This window comes from Corvus brachyrhynchos, unplaced genomic scaffold, assembly GCF_000691975.1.
Source record: "Corvus brachyrhynchos isolate BGI_N302 unplaced genomic scaffold, ASM69197v1 scaffold26, whole genome shotgun sequence".
NCBI lineage: Eukaryota > Metazoa > Chordata > Aves > Passeriformes > Corvidae > Corvus > Corvus brachyrhynchos.
The window spans coordinates 13,582,147-13,603,253 of record NW_008239324.1 but is presented as its reverse complement, the minus strand read 5'-3'; the positions used below and the strand labels follow the sequence as shown (position 1 = coordinate 13,603,253).

Below are 21,107 nucleotides of genomic sequence, written 5' to 3'. Positions count from 1 at the left end.
AAAATATACCACCTCTCACTGAACATTTTTTTCCCCTCAGATTAAAAATCAAGAAGGAAAAAAAAAAGAAAAAGTATCTGGAATTTTCTGGCCAGAGTGACACACCTCCCTGAGCTCTCAGCTTTGCCAGAGATTAACCCTTTCCATGACATAGAAAGTGATAAAGATACTAATTCTATATTTCTGCAACCTTTTACTTTCAACACAAGCGTTACTGGTATTTTGTCTCCTGTTATGGAAACCAATGTTGCTCGAGCGGGGTCATTCCTTGGAACTGGAATGTTTTATGGGACAGCTCTGCAGATAGGTCTGGATTGACTCTATGTGTAGTATGATCCTATTGGAAAACAGCTCCCAAACTTGCCAAAGAGTCTGAAATGAGATTTCCAAAGAGAGATAAATAGTCCATAAAGACAATCTGGGTTTTCAGGTAAGGGATAAACCACATAGGGTTTGTATTACATCTCCAAAATTAGGGGGAAAGATTTCTCTCTTCATTTAGCAAGAAAAACTTGAATCTACATCGTAACCTGTGCATTTCCTATAGCATCTATCACCATACCAGCATGATATGCTGATTTAGGATTTCTCCTCTTTTGAAACCTTTTGCCTTAACCACTTTTGTGGGTTGAAATCTGATCATGATTTCCTACAGCCAGAGCATATTAAGAAACCTGTTTCCATTGCCAGTTTGTAACAGGAAAGATGTAATTGAGCTTCAAAATATTGTTTCTATTCTAAGTTTTGTCAAAAGTGTACAATAAAGTCTTTTAGGTGAGATTTTCAAGATGCACACAATATTAGCCAAAATAGTGTGACTCATAAAAGTCCCTTTGTCTTTAGTGGACAAACAGGTAAATAGTGCATTTATTTGTTTTTTTTTTTTTAAATCCTACTGTCATTTATTTTAGGACTTCATGGCTTCATAAGATCTTATTTCATGGGTTGCCATACAGCCAAAACATCTTGTGCACAACTCAAGACCACTTTCCCTAGAAACTAATGGAGTACCTTTTGGAACCCTTCCAACTAATAGTCTGCTCCAGATGGCGTTGCTTGCAACTTCTGAGAAGCACAGGAACAGACAGCAAGTGCCTTATTCTTTCTGTCAAATAAACAATCCATGTTTTGGTAGGTTGGGATGTGGTAAAAATAAATCAAGCTTCACAGACATGAGCAGTAAGCTGAGCTTGTAAGTAGAACTGTTCAGCTTTGGAGGTTGAGTTGCCTACTATCAAGTCCAGAAAAGAAATTCCAGATAATACCTTGTGGCAAGCCAAGTGGTAGGCTCAGTTTCTAGCCTGGCTTCTCTAAGGAAAAGAGCCATGCTTTAAAAAGTGATGCCTTGAGGTGACAAAACTAGCAGGGTGAGGGCTACTGTTTAAACAGCTCCGCAGCTCACCTCTTTTGGCAGGTCAGATACTGGAAGACTAATCATGATATATTGTGATGCAACTGTGTGCAGTCTGATACAGGCTGAAATTGTGGGAAAAGGCCAAACCTTCTGTTAGCTTAAGTAACAGTGCATTCACCATGTTATCAAAGTGGTCAATCTGTAAGTACAACTAACAATTTGCTTTTTCCTGCTTGTTTATACCTTGCATACTGTAAGTAAAGATCTATCAGCAATTCATGAGAGTTAAACTTTGAAAAGCATTATGAGTCTGTTGTATAGAAAACAATGGTATAATTGAGATTATTTGTCTATTTCATAGGAAGAGTCACAATACCTGTAAATATGTGGATTCTGTCTTTAATTCTTTGTTTTCCTTGTATGTGCTCAGTGCATATCATTTTCTTGGTCTTTCAGAAGCCCTCAAAATAGCAGTAATTAATCTTTAGTGATACTGAGTATTCTATTAGCTGCGAATAATAACTTTTACTTCCACTAAGAGGTTTTTTTTAAACTCTGTGGAATGCAAAGTATTGCTCTCAATTAGTTACAATGACGAGAGAAATATAAACTGTAGTTATGGGAAAGTTACTGTAAGCAACTTAGACCAAATGTTTAATTGGCATAGACTGGTCCTGCTCCATGTTTTGTGTGCAATTATAGTCACTTTCCTGAAGCCTAGATTTTTGCCCTTGTAGACAGTAATTTGAGATTTTTTTTCCCCACAGATGTTTTTTCTCTATGTACTAGTGATTGTCTGCACAATTTACAACTGTACCTGGGTATCAGGCTCAAAACCCACTCTTTTTGGAGGTGCAACAGAGAAGGATTATAGGAAACTTTCATATTCCATAAACAACTACTTGACTACGCAAAGAATTACATTAATATCCATTACACCTTATAGGTCTTATGTTTGAATCTTTCCACAGAAATGAATGGCAATACTCACATAAAAATTACATTGGAATCAAGAGCAGACCCTGGCTCTAAAGATTTTTTCTCTCTGTCATCCCACACGTTACTTTCACCTACAAGAATGACAGTCATGACTATTTATGTTGGAAACTCTACACTTAGGTCTCCTGGAATTTACATGACCCAAATATTTAAACAAGTGGTTTTAATATTTTACAGTCTTTTAAGTATCGGATAGAGTTCAAATTCTTATTGCGATTTGGAATACGAGTTTGCCTAATTTCATTGAGGAAATTGGCTAAATTATTTAGGGTGGGGAAAGATAGTTTAAAATTTTTAAATACTGCAAAAGCTTATATCTGTTTAGTAACAGTTTATTGTTTAGAGCTACTCTACTTCTTTCCAACAGTAGAAAGGATGCAGGTTACAAGAGATTTCTAAGAGCACATATGTGTGTGTGTATATATATGTACACATATGTATGTGTAAAGGTGTTTGTACATAGGCATATTCAGTGTATGTGTACTTGTGTACACAGTATATGGTATAATGCTAACGTGAAAAGTAGTAAATAATAGGAATAGGACCAGGATAAAAAAGCAAGAAGGACAAAAAAAAACCCCAATAACTATTCCATTCATTCTGAGCGCATCACACAGAATTGCATTAGGAAAAACAATAAAAAATGTGCTTTTAATCTGGATAGTAAAAAACCTCAATAAAATAAAAATGAGATCCATTAATGAAAATAATGGATTTTATCCAAACTAGTTAAATACTTAGCTTATTTTTTTGTTGTTGTTTTGTTTTTGGTACAGTAGTTTCAGCTACATACTGGGTGGCTAGAGTGCAATTAGTACCAGTGTATAAATTTAAGAACAAGATTAATTGAGATAGGTAGATGGATATATTCTTAAGGATTCCAGGATAGCTGTGGTTAAGAAAAAAAAAAAAAAAGAAGCTTTTTGTTGGATGGGATCTTAAAATGAAATGGCTAAGACATTTTGGAATGTGTTAAGTCCTGAGGAAAAGGATTAATGGGCCAGTAATGTGATAGTACTACCTAAAGGCAGTTTGGTTTAAGAGATACTTCATTTTTGGTCACAAAGTTCCTCATGTGGTCTAAGATTCTGGAATCTTTTCAGTTGACAAGTTGAAATTATTGTTTTCAGAAATACTGGATCAGAAACTAGGTTATGAAAATGCATTTACATTGATGAAACATTTTCTGTCTTTACTTTGTCTCATTTTGGTCTTTCTTGTGTGTTTTCCTCTGTTTGGTCTTTTGTGTCCTGAAAGACTAGATGTGATTAGAAGTTAAATTTAAATTGCATGGATAAATAATTAACTTATTAGAAATCACAATTCACGGCTTAATTTATCATATGCCTCCCTAATTTTTCACATGGTGATTACAAATGGGGGCTCTATGAAAAATTTGAGACATATAAGATAAATTGCAAACCCATGTGATAAATGTACTTATCATGCACCTTTTGGCAGTTTTACCTCCTCTCTGCTCACTCATCCATCTCTCCTGGGACTTATGGAGAAACCGATGAGCAGAGTCAATAAATCACTGAAATTTTAAAATCAAATTCTCTTAGAAATGTTTTGTCCCCTTTTTGCCCAGTGGAGATTTGCCTTGTTCAGCTTCAGTCCTCACAGGTTTCTGTGCAGAAGTTCTGTGGTCATTGTATGGTCACTGGCTTTTTGCTCGTGGAACATGGTGATTCCTGACATTCCAAAGGGATGCAAACTTTGCTTTCTCACACTTTTCCTGGAAGGTATTTATTATACACATGGAATGAGACATCTCCGTGCGTGCCTACTCTGGAGCTAGCTAGTTCTGTGTGTAATGAATCCTTTCTTGTGGATCATAGTTTAAATTGTATTTTACATGCCTGTGACATAATTTGCAGAAGTTTATCACTGAGCTGTGCTCTACCATGCTTTCAGAGACTTTTCTAAAATCAAATTTCAACTTGTATAAACAGTGGTTATTCAAAATATATTGCAAATGGTTTAACATAATAAATAAAATGTTTCTTCAATCTCTCTTTGTATGCAAACTGGGAAAAGAAAACTTTGTATGTGTTTCAAAACAACTTCCTTAACTGGAAAAAAAAGAAAAGGCGAGGGAAAAAGTCAGTAAAAATAATTAAAATACAGTAGGAATTTTCTATTTTTAACTGTTATTGATATTCTAGGTATAATACATATTATACATATTCACATCTATTAGAGTATAATATAGTCTGTTTTTGTTATTATTTTTATCACAAATATTTATGTAATGTGTTTAATTTCATATATTATGTATGTTTTTAGATATTTTAGTATCTTTTAGTATATAATGTAAACATTATAGGAGTAACTTTGTTTTCACAACGGAGAGAGCAACATTACAGTTCCTGTAAAACTGGTTAAAGCGTGTCAATAATTTTTTCTGTGCAGGGAGGAATGATTCCTTCATGTCTTTATATTATTTGGATAGTAGTGGAACCAGATGAGAGAAATGCTTGTTTTGGCACTTCCCCAAAGAGAAATACAGATTTTGTTGTTGGCGAAGATGACTACAGCAAATAGTGCACATAAAAAGCCAGCATTTCCCGCAAGTTCATAAGGAAAAACTACAGAATAGAATAACTTTTATGAAGAAAGTCTATGTCTTACTTGGTGAATAGGTCCCTGTGCTACCATAATAATGCCCAGTTCTACAACTACAAACACTTATTTGTTCAAAGTGAATATTAACATTGTAATTTACTATCTAATTACAATTTTATAGTAATAACTGAAAATGTGTTGTTAAAAAGCATTGCATTCGCTGCCTCACACTCTCAGACTGTTCTTAGTAGCTTAGTGTGTGATTTTTGTCAATTTAAAAGGATTCACAGAAAGCATTGATGTGAATTTTTCAGTTTCATGCTTAAACCCTTTTATAAAAAATGTTTTAGAAAGCTGCCCTAAATGCTTCAATATCACAGTCACATTGCAGCTGAGGAATAATTTCTGTGAGCTTTAATGGAGCAGGATTGAGCCCTGTGAACAATCAGTTTGCATAGCAAGTCTTCATGTCAAAGGCTTTTGCATTTTATTTCTCAAGGAACATATCTCACTAACTTGGAAGGTTCCAAAGGAATGGGTTAATCTTGTAAAAGGTTGTTATTTTTGTCAGCTAATCTGAAAGATTTTTCACTTAAAGCTATAGCGTTAAAAGCCAATTGAAAAAATGAATAGAGTATTAATACTTAGAAATAAGGCATTCATAAAACGTAGTTAGCTGGTGGTGATTATTACTAAAAGATGGGATTTTTTGGATAGAAAATTACTGTAAAAGAACTGCAAAAATAAGTTTTACTAGTCATATCACTGGTGTATTTTTAAAAAAATGTACTGACTTCACCATAACTTACATCAACGGGAAAATTTTCAGAAAAAGGTAAATCTATTAATTTCCATTTATTTGATGTTGATATAAATTACTGTTGTATTAAATTATATTCATAATTGTTATTAGCCATAAAAATAATGATTGATAATTATGGTATGATTATAGTGCAGACTGAAAAATAACAGGAGTTTCAGGGTGCAGTAATCCTGATGCATCTTGGATAAAGGTATGTGGTACCTGTCAGTAGATTTAGCTCTTTTTTAAGATATAACCTAGCAAATTATACAAGGATGCTTGTGGTCAAGATGAAGTACTGTACTTCACACACTTGGACTATGAGTATTTATGCATACCTCTTTAATAAATATCTGTTTTGGGCTTAATAGAGCATTTTTTTTTTAGACAGGCAAAAGAAATCAGTTTTGCAACTTAGAACTTCATGTTTTTAATCATAAAGCTAAAAATGTTGTCATAATGGAGCAGTCAATTATTATTTCATATGCAATATGAAGTATTGTGAGTTACACTGATGGTATCAGATTGCTGCCTGGTAGAGCACACAGTGATAGTTTTATCCCACTCTCTGTGGATAAATACGGTACCAAACCCCAAGCTATTGTGCACGATTTACAGAAGAAATTAATCATTCCTTCTTCTTATCAATAAGGTTCAAATGTAAATTTCCCTCAGACAGAAGAGTTTTTTTTGCATGATATTTTCCCTAGAAAATCCTTTCTGCTGGTCTTGCTCCTGAGAGAAAGGTGAAGGAACACCATGACCATTGTTTCCAATCTTCCTGTTGTCATTTATGCCATCACAGAAAGAAAGGCTCCAGAGTTCAGATGGAAGAAAGCAAGCAGTAGCTTTGGGGAATAGCTGATATTTAATTGATTTTGTTGCTTTGCTAAATTGATTGGGTTTTTGCTAAGGAAATGAGCAACTGTGCACTATTCTTTATTGTTATCAGCTGATTTTACTTGTTTTACTGCACAATTTTCCCAGTCAGAAAGGGGTTTTTGCAAATACTGTGCAGTGGAATGAGTCTGAACTAAAATGAGTGCAAACATTAAATGTTCACAATGCGGCATGCACAAAAGCCTATGAGAATTTGCAGAGAACTGCCTAGATAAGCAGTTTTTAAGCCATCATAAGATATAGGGGTTCAGCCTCATGAAATTATGCATGGAACAGACTGGCTTTGTTGAAGAGCAAACTGGCATCTGTGTAGCTGGATAGATGTAAAGTGGCACCATTATCAATGGAGGCAGATACAGGTGGCACTGGGGTAGGCAAGCAGCTTGAGGGACAGTCAGGGGGATTTTCAAGGGACAACAGAAATTTTTCCATCTAAGTAGAATACGATTCATTAACCAGAACAAAACCAGACCAAGTGCCTGTGCCGCATGTGGGGAGTGGGGCTGTGTGTCCCTGGGGAATGCTATTCAAAAATTATTAGCCAATTGTGGGGAAGGCTCCCTGAAAAGCTAAAGTGTGAGAGTCTGCTGGGAATCCTACCTTTTTGAGGGATATAGAATCTTTTTGTAGGTTTTTATGTTGTAGTACTTCTCATTCTTCAGAGGGACTTTGTTTCTGTGAAAATCCTGCTAAGACAGCTGCAGTCATCAGAGAGACATTTGCTTGTAAGGTCATCTTCTGTTGAAAGTGTTTTGTCATAGAATAGAGAGGGCTACTTTCACTGCCAAAAAGCCACTTTAAAAGATTGACAAGAGACATTAGAGAGGATACAGAAATTTTGGAAGACGTTCTTTTAACCTTTTAATACCGTGCCATCTTGGCAGTAGCGAGTCTATGGCAGGATTAGTTAGGGACCAAGCATTTCTGGAATTGTGTTCTTTTTTTTTTTTTTTCCCATTTGGGGTATCAATTAACAGCAATTTCACCAGGGTAGTAAAGCAAGAGAGTAAACAGTAAATAAGCAGCAAGCAAAATTAAAAACAGTAATGAGCCTTATGAATACAGGAATGTTATAATGTTTGAAATGCATTTATTTTGGAGCTTAGCATGTTCTGGGAAAACATGATTACTTTGTGAATGTATTGTCTCATTTTACATTGCAGAGACCCTGTTTATTAGCCCTGGAGGCTGACAAGGGACTGACACCTGTGCCCAAACATTTTCCAAATCTTGGCAGCAACAGGCACTTTCATTATGCAGCAGAGTTGTAGATCCACGTGTCCTCAAGGCAGAGGAGCGGAGCAGACTTTACCCTTGCAGGGAAAACCAGGTTGAGTAGCAAAATGACCAGGGCAGTGTATTTACTAACATGGACCATCTTCATGGAAACTGGTGCTTCTGTGTCCATGCACCATTCTACCTGTGCCAGCTGCTGTTTAGGGGAAGTTGGTTTGGGACCTGAATACTGGGCACAGGAGAGCTCATCAGAACTGGGAAACCTCAAGACATTCCGTTTCTCTATCAGTTAAAGGAATTAAAAAATCAGTGTTTATAGTGCCTTTTAGCATGGATCTTAGCTACCAATTGTATGCACATACTGAGAAGGGAGTAAGTAAGTTTAGATTAGAATTGTTCCCAGTGAGGGTGGTGAGGTGCTGGCACAGGTTGCCCAGAGAAGCTGTGGCTGCCCCATCCTTGGAAGTGTCCAAGGCCAGGTTGGACAGGGGTTGAAGCAACCTGGTCTAGTGGAAGATGTCCCTTCCCATAGCAGGGGTTAGAATTGGATAGTCTTTAAAGTTCATTCCAACTCAATCCATGCTATGATTTTGGGATGGGAAAGCATTCATTTTTTTGGGGGCCCCCAAATAAAGTCTAACAGAGAAAGGTGAAAATGTGTCCTGTGTTAAATAAGGCTTGTGAATATTTTGAATCACCTAAAAAATAGTTCAATGAAAACTTACGCAAGATTAAACAGTTGTGCAATCCCCAGGGTTTGGCAAAGGAGAGATTAGTGTTTTACCTATTGATAAGTTCAGGGCTGATTACTTTAGCAAAATGTCAGTTTTTCATTAAAAAAGCATTTTACATAAGTGAACATCCTGGTCTGTAATGTCACTTCCATGGTTTCTGTGTGGCCATATCTACAATAAGGGTAGACTTTCATTAAAGTAGGGCCTAAAGCATACACAGGTAGATTTTATTTTAAGTAGGACTATCTATATAGATTATAAGAGGAAAGTTTAGCAAATGCGTTATTTCAGAAGCACTGGAAAGCAATTAGAATCATCCATTTAGTGAATTTTGGTGGTCAGAAAGGCATTAGCTAGGATCAGGTTTTCTCGTTCATCATACCCTGTTACTTATGGATAAACAGGGTGATATAGCGTCGTGCTAATTCTCAAACGTCATTATATTGTATAATTGTGTTCTTGAGATGCTGTTGAAGGCCATTTCCAATTACCACTGTATATAGGAAACATAGGTTTAAAACAGTGAGGTTAAGTGTGACACAGCAACCACAAAGCAATTGGGTTGTCGGTGTGTGGGCTGCATTGGGAACATGGTTATTTCTGTGTGTGTGCTCTGCAGGAGAGAGCAGGTTTGTGTATTGAAAGCTTGAACCTACCCTGACACTAACAAAGGTATTTGGTCTTTTAAAGATAGAATTCTAGATGCCAAGATCACTGGGTTCATGCTACTACCCAGATGAGTTTGGGAGTGTGCCAGGAAGCTAAAAGCAGTTGATAAACCCCAGAAGAAAAGTAGTAAATCAAAAGCTAGAAAGCTTTTGAAAAATTTAAAAAGTGGGGTATACATAGAGATGATCATATAATTCTGAAAAAGAGCTTGATTGCCTCACAGAGATTGCTGTGCGCCAGCATGTCAATGGTCAGAGCCTGAGAGCTTTGCACTTGGATTCTAATGAATGTCCCAGATGTTTGGATGTTTATATGAACATTATCTCTAAAATGCTGAGCTTAAAACCTTAACTCTGCTGGGGTTTGATGTGTATCCTTTAATCTAGACTCTGTATTGATGGGATTATTCACAGAATGAGGTTTTGCAGGCTTGGTCCCAACATTTATGCAACAGATTATATTGATGCATTTGCTCCGTCATTGGTCAGAATGATTTCAGCTGTGGTTTTGCTGTGTGAACTGGAACTCTCTTTCCCATGAGATTGTCCAGTAAGGAACATGGGTTAAATGCTGCACTATTCCTCCTGAACAAAAAAGCAAAAGGCATATCCCAGATCCTCTCTTTGACTGCTTTCCACTTCATTCAGGAGTGTGATCTGATACTGAATTGCTCTCTAATTAATTAATTAACTAATAAATTGCTTTAAAGGCAAGATCCCCATCTGCCACTAAGCTACCAATTCAAAAAGCACAACAGTTCTTGCTGAGTCTTTGGGGCAAAAGAGAATGAAAATCTTTCTAAAGGTTTTATGTACATCTTGAATATGTGTTCTTGAACTGTTGTCATGACCACTTACTAATATTCTTCTGTCTCCTTTCTTTTTTTTTTTGCAATGCCTGTTAGATATTAACATATCCATTACTTATCATATTTCTGGCCTTTTGTGTCCCTTTTTTTCTCTGAGTTTAGTGTGATCTCGTACTTGGCATTATGGGTATGTGGATGATCCGTTTCAAAAACATTGTCAATTCCACTGATATAAAAAATACTATTAGTATGCAATTAGTATGCACATACCTAAGTACCTGCTGAGTTGTCACTTTATGCATTCAGAAATATTATATACTTGCAAAGTCCAAGAATTTCAATCCACATCAGTTGAACTGTTCCTGTTTTCAGTAATGAGATTTTGAAAAGGGTCTGTATGAAAAAAGTTTAAGCTACTTATACAATGGCCAATCTCAGAAAGTGCCTGGAAAAACAGTCACACATTGGGAAACTAATGTTACTAAAGGGCAATTCAGACCTGAAAACTATGGCAGATGCTATAGCAGTCATCACAACTTGTATGCCATGGGCTTTTCATGACTCTCTGCTTCTAATTTATCAGTTGTTCTCTTGTATCAAAATCAATTAAGTAGGTACATGGTTTATTATACAGAAAACTGCATTAAAAGAAAATCTTGCAGTTGGAAAGTTGGTAAATACCTAATTAAGGTCAGAATTAAGTCAGAAGGCTTATTCCATCTCCTTTGTCTGCACTTATACTGTTACACCATGTTTCTTGTTAGAGACACCAGGCCACAGAATTTGAGTCCCAATTCTCATGCTCTTTCACTCTATTTCTATCTTAACTGTTTATTTGAGTGCTATTATTGCATTTTATTTCATGTAATTCCTCCACCCAGTCTCTGTAGTAATCCAGTTTTAATGTCCTGGGGTTTTTTTTCCCCAGCAGCTTGTCTGATCTTGGAATTATTTCCAAAAGTTGGAAGACAAAAGAGGAGGTGGCTGAAAGCATAGTGAGGTTCACAGTGGCAGGACAAAGGTGATGCTCAAACTGGAACTGGGGAGGATCTGCCTGGATTCAAAGAAAAATAAATTTGCTAGAGGGTAATTAAGCTTTGGAACAGGCCCAGAGTTGTGCACTCTCCAGTTTATGTAGCTTTTCAAGACCCAAATGGACAAAGCCATGAAAAATCTGATCTGAATTCTGGACTGACCCTGCTTTGAGCAACAGATTGGACTGTAGACCCAGCAAGGTCCCTCCCAACCTGACTGATGCCACAGTTCTGTGAGAGCGCTACTGGGACTCTCTGCTATAGCTCTGTAAGTTGCCATTAAGTATTGGAGAATTGGTTTTCTTTTTTTTTTTTCTTCTCCAGTTTTGGACTAGCCTAATTTAATTTATTGAGGAGAGTTGTCCTTCAGATTCTTTCCTTCATTACTTTCCTTCTTTTACAATTTCAGCTTCCCCTCCCTGCCTCTGTTTCTTATACCTTTGCCCTCAAGTTTGGGAGTGCAAAAGCATTTAAAGGAACAAGTTGCCGGATTTTGCTAACCCTGGCAAAGCACTCAGTATTCTCTTTGTTGCATTTTTGAAATGAGCTGTTTTGGCTGGAACTTTCAGAAAGTACTAATAATCTGGAGGCAAGCACTCAGGAGAGAAAATTATATCCTGATGTATTGTGATTCCTTAAAGGGCAAATGAAAACTGTGTTATAATTAAGGGTATGAAGAGCTTCATTTCTGATAAAGCTGATTGGGGGCTTCAGCTATGATCTAAATCAATAAGATTCCTAGTAAAATGAAGGGGAAAATGCTTTTTATTCATAGGTGTAAAAGATGTTCTGCTAAACTTTCCCTGGAATAAAGGTTTATACAGGTGTACTTCTCTTGCTCATGGGTATGCAGGAGAGGGCATGAGGGGAAGCTCACTCCCCTGAAAATGTAACATGCAATTAAGGAGAAAACTCACTGTTTGAAATAAATATTTAGATATAGATAGAAATATTTAAAATGAGAGATTAATTGTGAGGGATTTATGTAATACACTCAAGGATTTTGACTTCATCTACTAATTTGAAATACACTTTTATAAGAACTGTTAAGAAGAACTTTGAGATGGTACGTTTCTTTATATTATACTTGTAAGAGATTAATTTATCTTACTGTTACATAATTTAGCTAGCAATTTTTAAAATGCTAAATGAAGTGCAAAGGCATTGAAAATATTTTTAAATTGTTTTTTAGGCAACTTTGGTTTTTCCAGAATAAGGTTTCTCTGTATATTGGTATTATGTGCAATACAAGAAGAATTAATTGAGTTAGGCCCACACATTATTGATTACTATCCACCCTTACAACTATTTATAGCATATTTTGTTTTCATGTCTCAAATGTGTTTACATTTTCTCAGAGGTTTAACATTGATATTTTCAGAAGTATTACTGTACCATTCACATTCAATAAAACTTCTTATAAATAGTTCAAAACTACTAAGTGATGAAGAAAAAGTCTTTTTTTTCTCTGACTGGGATTTGGTTGTTGAACCTCACTTTGAAATCTTGTCCCTTGGTAAGGGAATCTGAACCTGTTGCTAAAGTTTTCATTAGTTTTATAAGGAGAGGATTGTTTAGACAGAGGCTCTGAAAAAGCAAGCTGGAGATCAGGGGAGTCACTGAAATTGTCCTCAGTGAATAAACATGTAAAATTCTGTATGTCACCAGCAGGGCTGATGCTGGGCTGTCCTAGGAGCCAGGATGTCAAAAAAAAAAAGTGGTTGTAAAGCTCACCGCCAGTGGTAGGGGCAAAATAACATAACAATGAAAAAAGGGTCAAAACCAGCAGGCGCCGGTGGTGGCTCTTCCTCCTCACGCAGCCTCCGTGGTCCTGCCAACACTGCCACCCTGGGCCCAGCCACCCTGGGCCTGGCTTATTGCCACCAAAGGGATCCCACCCTGGGAATCCAGCCAAAAGGTGTCCGTGCTCGAGCAAAAGAGGGAATTGCAGAGGGAATTCATCACAGTCCGGGCTGGGCGCTGAGCTGCTGGGCAGCAGCTCTGTCGAGAAGGACCTGGGGGGTGCTGCTGGACAGCCAGGTGTCCCTGACCACCAGTGCGTCCTGGGGGACAAGGCCAGGGCATTCCAGGGTGCGCTTGGAAGGGCACTGCTGGCAGGTCTGGGAGGGGATCCTGACCCTGTGCTCAGCCCTGTGTCCAGTTCTGGGCTGAGAGAGCTTGGGCCTGTTTAACCTGGAGGAGACTCAGAAGGGATCTTATCTGTGTCTGTGTTCAAAGAGAAGTGTCACAGGATGGACCAGGCTCTGCTCTGTGGGGTCCAGGAATATCATGAGAGGCAATGGGCAGAAACTGGAACACAGGACATTCCTTCCACTTGAAAATCAGGAAAAACTTCACTTTCTGGGTGATTGGAACAGACTGCCCAGAGAGCTTTGCTGGAGATGTTCAAACCCAACCTGGACACAATCCTGTGCATTGTGCTCTGGGATGGCCCTGCTTGAGCAGGAGAGTTGGACCAAATGACCCACTGTGGTCCCTTCCTATCTGATGCATTCTGTGATCAGGAGAGGATACGCAGCTAAAAGCCATTTTAATTACATGGCCTGGTCTTTGTACCTTTTGAACACAAAATATGCTGCTTCCTTCTCTTTTCTCCCTAGATCTCAGAGGCATTTCTTCATAGTAGCTCTGTATTTAGGCAGCTACCTCATCATTATTCATCTAAGTCATCAAAATTGTTAAAAGGACTAAAAACCCTGATGTGTTATAAATAAAATACAGGAAGAAGGACAGTAATAGAATAAGAGTTCATATATTTGAGGGAATACCCACCCAAAAGCTCTCACACAGAAGTTGCAATGTTTTCTTATTGTTTAAATATTGCAGTCAAATGAAATGCAATATGATCAATAGTTGGAGCTGAAATCCTATAGATGTTGTATGACAGTAAATGTGCTCAATCTTCATTCAAAATTTACACGGTTTGTATTTCCTCCACTGTAATTGCCTCTATACTGTGGCTTTCAATAGTTGTAAATTAACTCTGTCATAATTGCTCTCTTTTTATTTTTCTTGAATATTTCTATTCTTGCTGTAAATTGTATTTCTGTTACTTTGAGTATTGATGTTATGATGTGTCCACTAAGACAGCACAGTATCTGGAGATGTGGATAAATCTTTTTGGAATAGTTTTCTTTCACCCTGCCCATTTTATTGGTACAGTTGATTTCTCTCAGCTCTGAGCCCAGTTTGGTTTAATTTTTGTTGATTTTGTACAAGATTCCTGACTCTGCTTTGAGACGGGCACAGTATAAATTAATAAATTCAATGTATGCTTCCTTCTAGTGGGTTGCTTGGCATATCTGTTTTTCAGAGGTTTCTAAATCTTCATGATCTGTATAAGATATCTTTAGTTTCACAGGATTAGGGACAATATCATATTTTTAATATGTACAGGGTTTCCTATTAAAAAGTCATAGTTAACTAACAGTTACAGTGCTCTGCCATATTGAATACTGCAGTATATCTCAATAGTTGGAATGTAGAATAATGATTCTATTTAAGACACTATGGGTATCTTAGCTATGGTATGTACTTGTGTTTTTGATGCTGAAAACTTCTTTGTACTCAGAAGGTTTTTAAGGACTATTGCATATGTAAATATAGATCTTGCATCCTGTTTAAAATTCTGACATTCCTTCAGTATTGCAAGAGTTTTCAAGGCAGGACTGTAACAAAACAGTGTTCAACATATTGGTTATAGCCTGTTGCATTGCTTTTGCATAACCAAAAGCATTTTAATGGAAAACCAGGGGCATTTCCCATTAAAAAAATTCTGATTTGCATGATTATTTTATATCAGGGTATCAAGGAGACAGTTAAAGAAGTAGTCAGCAAACATTGTGGCACCAAATTAAGTCATAAATAGCTCAGAAAAGAGAAGAGACTGCTGCTGAGGCAAGCAACAGTTAGAGAGTAATGACAAAGTTTTTTCTGCAGGAGAGCAGGGAGATGCGAGATGCGCAGAAATGTGAAAGTATCACGTGTAAAGTTGAGGTCAAAGGTGACATTTGTAACGAAAGGGAAAAAAGCTTGCTCTGATGAACTGTATAATCTCAGGGATTTCCCTACTCATACTGAAGTCAGCATCATAAATTGCTCTGCTCACAGAGCACCACATTCTTCCAGTGCTGTAAATGGAATGAATAGGTTCTATTTATTACTTGTGGGTTGCAATTTTTATTGCAATACTTGGAGTGAAGGTGGGAAGAAAGTGAGGCACAGGGAGAAGGATGGTGTGCTGATCAATGTATACAGAATGAGCAGCTGGCACTAGTTAGTCACTAAGGTGGGGATATTGCAGCTATCTTTTGTAGGTGCTCAAAACACAAAGTTATGCTACCATTCCATGATCTTCCAATTCCATATTTTGTAAGGAATCCAATTAGATGATGAACATCCACCGAAGGCAATGTGGTAGGCAGAGGAATACTTGTGAATCTAGTGGGGATTAAGGTCTGACCAGAGCATTGAGTTTATCAGCACTAAGAAGTGGGAGTGCTTCCAGGCGTGCCCAAATGTAAACCCTCAGGTACGTAAGGAGCTCTCCATGAAAGAACCATTGATGACTGTGACGTTGGCAGCCATGGCCAATAAACTGTGGGATTAGGTGCTAACTGAGCTGAGATTCTGAAGGATCTGAATGCTGTATTAGTCCTTGTCTCCTATCTTAGACTTCTAATGGCTTCAGGGTTTAACCTTAAGCCTTTAAACAATTTGCTACTCTGGAGAGCACTTTCCAGATGTGCAGTTAGTTCCAGGGTAAGAAAACACAGATATTTAAGTACAATCTCTGCATCTGGATCCTCATTAATACATTCATCAAATCAGTTCTCTAATATCTGTGATTTCTGAGACCAATGTCTTCTAGAGCTTTTGACCTCTGCTGGAAGAAAATGTTTATTTGCCCATATATGGCCCATATATGACCCACACAGATGGCAATAGATATGTGCACACCATACCTTTCATGCTCCCAGTTATGTTTACTTTCGAAAAGGCTGGAAGTCCTGGATATCTCTCATTTATCTTTGTTCTATTTGGGTAAAGTTATTGTTTCTAACATGGCAAGTCTAAGACTAGGGAAAATAGTGCATGGGTTCTTCCAAGGTCTGTTAGAGAGTGGGCAATGTACTGTGAGCTACATCCACTTCATGTCATCCTAGTATGAGGTCTTTAGCTGTACAAAGCCCTCCAGCACAACTGTCTCATGGTTAGGGGGAGTGCTGTAGAGGAAGCAGGGCCACATTTTTGCTGATACTGTTTCATGATATAAATAAGATTTTTAAAAAGGTGTGTTTTTGGTGTTTTATCATTATGGTGTCCTTATATTGAATGGCTAGAGTTTTGGTACAAGACCTTATAGATAAAATAAAAGTGAAAAACGTGTGGAAAATAAGTTCCTAGTTACAAAACATAAGTTGTTCAAAAACTGAGAGAAAGAGGAGGGAAGAACCATGTGTCCGAATACACCAAGACATACTAAAATACTGTGGCGCTGTGCACCTTAAATACAGCCAACGTAAACCAACCCTAAAATGCCTTTATTTATGGAGGGAATGCATGGAAGCATTTCTCTAGAAAGCAATTTGAAATTTAAACCTTTGGTATCACCACTACTGGAAGTAACCCAGTCCATGGCCACAGGGATGGTCAGGAGAATCAGGAACACTGGAATGAAATGGAAGAAATGGGGCAAGAATGGGAGCAGAATTAAAATGGTGCAGGCAGGCAACTCTTTGAGTGGCAGTGTTTCCCATTTCTTTCCTAAGCACATCCACACTTAGTTTCCGAGAAAGCCGGAAGGACACATAGGCAAATTGCCAACCAGATGGTGCAATCGAACACGAAGAATGCTTTCAGAAGGGCGGTAAAACACAGAGTAAAAAAAATGCTATCATTTGCTTTCCTGATACTATAGAGGACAAAATTCACAGGGAAAAAGTAGATGTTAACTATATACTCCTGCCTTCTAGTCATCTTTGTGACTTAGCTTGAGAAAAATGTCCACCTTTGAGTTCTCCTGTGGCACCCCTTCCACCAAAGTAATTTAATGTGTTCCAATTATGTGTTTTCAAAACTGCCTTACTATTGCCTAAATATGTTTCTTCGAATATACAAAATTTAACTGAGAGAAAAGGGTGAAATCCGTTTTCAGGACTTCTGTAGTTGCTATTCTTATATAACATGAAGAAAAGAAATTAGTACTTGTTATTTAGGCTTCTATATAATCACTAGATAAAGATAATATCAGTGTGGAATTAGTAGCAGACCAAGGAATTATAGTATTTTTCATGTTGTGTAATTTCTAATTTATTACTGAAACTATGGTGTGTATGTTTGCATTTCTTCTTTGGAATAGTTTTATATTCTTTTTTACCTACAATGTATTTTTATTTCCCTTACAGTGTATTTTTCTTTCTATCATAATTTGGCTGTTTTAAAAATCAGTGTCTATTGCATAGATTATGCATATAAAGAAATACAGATTCCCACCGTGCTCTTCTGACTTGCTTTTAAATTTAGAAGATACATATAGAAATGCATAAAGATTTGTAGCGAGAATATTTTATAATTATTTTAATGTTTCTTATTAGTAGCATAGTTTTGATTATGTGATTGGACATAACAATTTTATGTCAGTACATAATCAGAACCTGACAAATCTCGTCATAATTGAAGAGAGGAAGCTATATCCTGGCAAAAATGTAGGAACCAGCCATCTGTCCTGATGTCAGCCTTTTTGTTATGTATTTTATGTCTACATCTTGATGTTCTATAAATATATACATATGTAGAATATCTATCCTCTACCTTAATTCTTGTGAATGTCTTCCAAATAAGATTCAGCTACAGCATATGAGCGTTACCTTCATGAATCTAAACAAGAGCTGCCTCCTCCTTTCTCTGCCCAGTCCTAGCTGGTCTTTATATACTGCTGTTGACAAGCATTTGTGGACTACAAATGAATCTGGAAATAAAAGGAAGCTTATAATCCATTGAACAAATCTTTTATTAATTGATTTTTGAAAAATTAATTATTGGAGCACTTTTTTGTGTTTTCATTATCTGGATTATGGAGAACCATGTTGCCATGTTTTTTCTTAGACTTACTGATTTCTGAATCTATTTATTTAGCTTAGAGATGTTTTTTTTTTCTTCACTGCTTGAAAATCCAGTCAGTGAGAAACCAAATGTGATATTTGTTCTTTCCTTGGAAATCTCTTTTGGTTATAAAGATTTTACAGGTGATTTTTGACATTGATGGGCATAGGACAAGCTCTGTTGTATTCAAATTACTTTCCCTGTAGCACATGTATAACTTTATTTTTTTCTCAGGTGGGATGAAGAATATTTGAAATCTTACCTGTAATGGTAAAACCTTGAGCTGGACAATCAGAGACAACGCTGCAGATGAGCTGGTAGAAATGCTCTGCCGATTGAGTCAGTGTTGGGGCTTTTTGTGAAATTCATATTGCTTCTGGTGGTTTTGCATGTCGGTGAGAGAAGCTAATCTCCATTTCACTTTTCTGGGTTCTAAAAGCCTCAGTCACTGTTTCTACTCAGTTCCAGATTTCCTCTAATCTTTTGAGTTAAGTTAAATCAGCTGTTTCTTGAGATTTTGTGTATTTGTCTGGAGAGGGCAGACTTATTTTTGCTTACATCAAGGTCTCCAAAGGTTTTGTATTTGTCCATGATAAGTAGTTTTAGCCCCAGTTTTTCTAGGTAACAGCAAACTTCACTCTTGCCAAGCTTTTTGTGAGAGTCTGCTGTTACTTCCTACAGAAAACACAGAGAGAACTAGTTGACAACTCATCTTTGGATAAATAGAAGAGTTTGATGTCGTGTTCTATGGGAAAATAATGTCTTGAAAACTTAGCTGGACAGTTGAAAATCACAAATAGTAGGCAATGTCTTTTAAAAGGACCAGAGGTATCATGGTGTTGGTAGTTGCTATGGGTACAATTGGGCACAGTGTTAAATAACAGAAGTTGAGTAATTCCCAATTCCATTGATTTCAGGTGAATTAGTCAGAAAAAAACCCACACAGAATCTGAGTTAGGAACTATTAGGAGAGAAATAGAAGACAAATTGGAAAACATGACTCTGTGTCTGTGTAGAGCTCTCGTACATTCTGCTTCTACAGTGCTATGAGTAATTCTCATGCTCCTATTTCAGAGTGAACATGCGAAGAGTGATGAAGGTGATCAGACTTTTGGAGCAGCTTCCATGTGATGAAGGAAATTTGACAGTCTTCAGCCTGGAGTAGAATCAACTGACGGAGAATTTGGTAGAGATCTACAGGACTGGGAATGACATGAAAAAGGTAAGTGGAAAATGGCTGTACCTTCTTCACGTGTAAGAAGTGAGCATCCAGTGAAACTAATAGGGCAGTTCAAAACAAAGGAATGTTTTTTGCATACTCATATGTTAAGCAATGGAACTCCATTTCAGAGGTCCTTAACGGTGCTGAAAGTTGACATAGATTCAAAACTATGAAACAAACAAGTTCATGGAAGGGGAATCCACTCAAAGCTATTAAATAAAAACATGCCAACTCTTAATCAGAAAATCCCTGAGCCATAAATGCGTGGAAGCTGGGGAAGGGTAAATAAAGTAGCAGTTATGTACTTTTTTCCTTTTTTTTATCTTTTTTTTTTTCTGAGTTCACTGTAGCTACTATGATACATAAAATTGGGTGTGTGCTGGTTCAATATCTCTCATAGCATATCTGTTTAGCTTGTTATTTCATGTTCAGTGTCATAGGAAATAAATGATTGTTTAGGAAAGGTAACAAGAGAAACCACAGCTTTGCATTTCCTTTTTCTGGTGGCCTCCAGAGTCAATTGTGAGTGCACAAGCATGGTGTTAATGGATGGGTTTGCTGGAGCTGCCAGCATTCAGCTGGATAAGACATGACGCTGGAATTTTGACCATTTGTGGTCATTAAAGTTATCATGTACTGATTATAGGATAGTGGATATTAGCCCTGGTGTCCTGGTCTAATTCCAGCTTATGTGTCTCCTGCAGTTTGACTTGGATAGGTTTCTTTTTCACCCTTCAATGTGTGCTGCTGGTTTACTGGAGAACAGCACTGTAAAGGCTCCATGTGGATAAAAGTTCAACACAGATTATTTCTTGTCTAACCTAGTAAACACAGTAAACCGCAACAATTCTTTAATGTAACAGGAATGAAAAGGATATGTGAACACTTGTATGTTCTGTAAAAGACTGGCCATAATTTGCACTAAAGCAGAGTCAGCAATGTAAGTGAATTGTATTGAAACCAGCAGAGCTGCATGTCTGTACATCTGTGAAGACACTAGAGTGTTATGAATGACTAGATGTGCCTGATGAGCTAGCGTTCTGAATTTTGCACTGAAAGTTTACTGACACACATTCCTTGGAATATGCTATGAAATTTCCTTTAACATAGAATTAAACGACATGAACTGGGATTGTACACTTATTAGGTTTTTTTCCTCTCTTTGCATCAAAAGGCTTTGTATGCATCATCAATGTAAGGCAAGGGAGAGAATCATCTGTCTTTGGGGGAATGATTGTCCACATTTTCAGTGAAAGGTCAATGAGTAGTGGGTATTAATTAATCCAGCTGGGCACACAGCATCCCAGATTTAACAATGTCCAAGCTTTTTATAATGATGATAGATTTTAAGGACCTGCCTTTTAGTAATGGCATCCCATCTGTTTGGGGTTAGAGCTTTCAGCACATTAAGGGTTGTTTTTAGATTCTTCTTTGTAAAGTGGTTCTGGTTTGTGGGATAGTCTCAGACATCGTTTATTTCAAAGAAAGAAAATAGAGTGAAAATTTAAGGCCAAAGTCATGAGAAAGAAACCTTTTAAAATCTTTCTGAGAAAATAGAGCAAACAGAGTCTCCATTGGAGACTGTCGATTTCTTTATTAACATCCTTCTGAATTTCTTGTTTAATCTCAAATGATGAAATACATTGCCATTTGATA

General features: G+C 37.1%; 1 long non-coding RNA gene across 4 annotated transcripts in view; it reads left to right on the top strand.

Annotated features, from left to right (window-relative positions):
- Positions 1 to 21,107, top strand: part of LOC108448368 — a 132,865-nt gene that overhangs the window by 76,838 nt on the left and 34,920 nt on the right. For all 4 annotated transcript variants that reach the window (XR_001864268.1, XR_001864269.1, XR_001864267.1 and 1 more), the window contains exon 7: positions 19,304 to 19,451. This is a non-coding gene — a long non-coding RNA (uncharacterized LOC108448368). The remainder of the gene's footprint in view (positions 1 to 19,303; positions 19,452 to 21,107) is intronic.